This window comes from Bison bison, unplaced genomic scaffold (assembly GCF_000754665.1).
Source record: "Bison bison bison isolate TAMUID 2011002044 unplaced genomic scaffold, Bison_UMD1.0 scf7180017864530, whole genome shotgun sequence".
NCBI lineage: Eukaryota > Metazoa > Chordata > Mammalia > Artiodactyla > Bovidae > Bison > Bison bison.
Genome location: NW_011495080.1, coordinates 9625284 through 9625732, shown reverse-complemented (window position 1 = coordinate 9625732; position 449 = coordinate 9625284).

Sequence of the window (449 nt, the reverse complement as noted above, 5' to 3'; positions counted from 1 at the left end):
AGTCCAAGGGACTCTCAAGAGTCTTCTCCAATACCACAGTTCAAAAGCATCAATTCTTGGGCACTCAGCTTTCTTCACAGTCCAACTCTTGCATGCATACGTGACCACTGGAAAAACCATAGCCTTGACTAGATGGACCTTTGTTGGCAAAGTAATGTCTCTGCTTTTTAATATGCTGTCTAGGTTGGTCATAGTTTTTCTTCTAAGGAGCAAGCGTCTTTTAACTTAATGGCTGCAATCACCATCTGCAGTGATTTTGGAGCCCAAAAAAATAAAGTCAGCCACTTTTTCCACTGTTTCCCCATCTATTTCCCATGAAGTGATGGGACCGGATGCCATGATCTTCGTTTTCTGAATGTTGAGCTTTAAGCCAACTTTTTCACTCTCCTCTTTCATTTTCATCAAGAGGCTCTTCAGTTTTTCACGTTCTGCCATAAGGGTGGTATCAT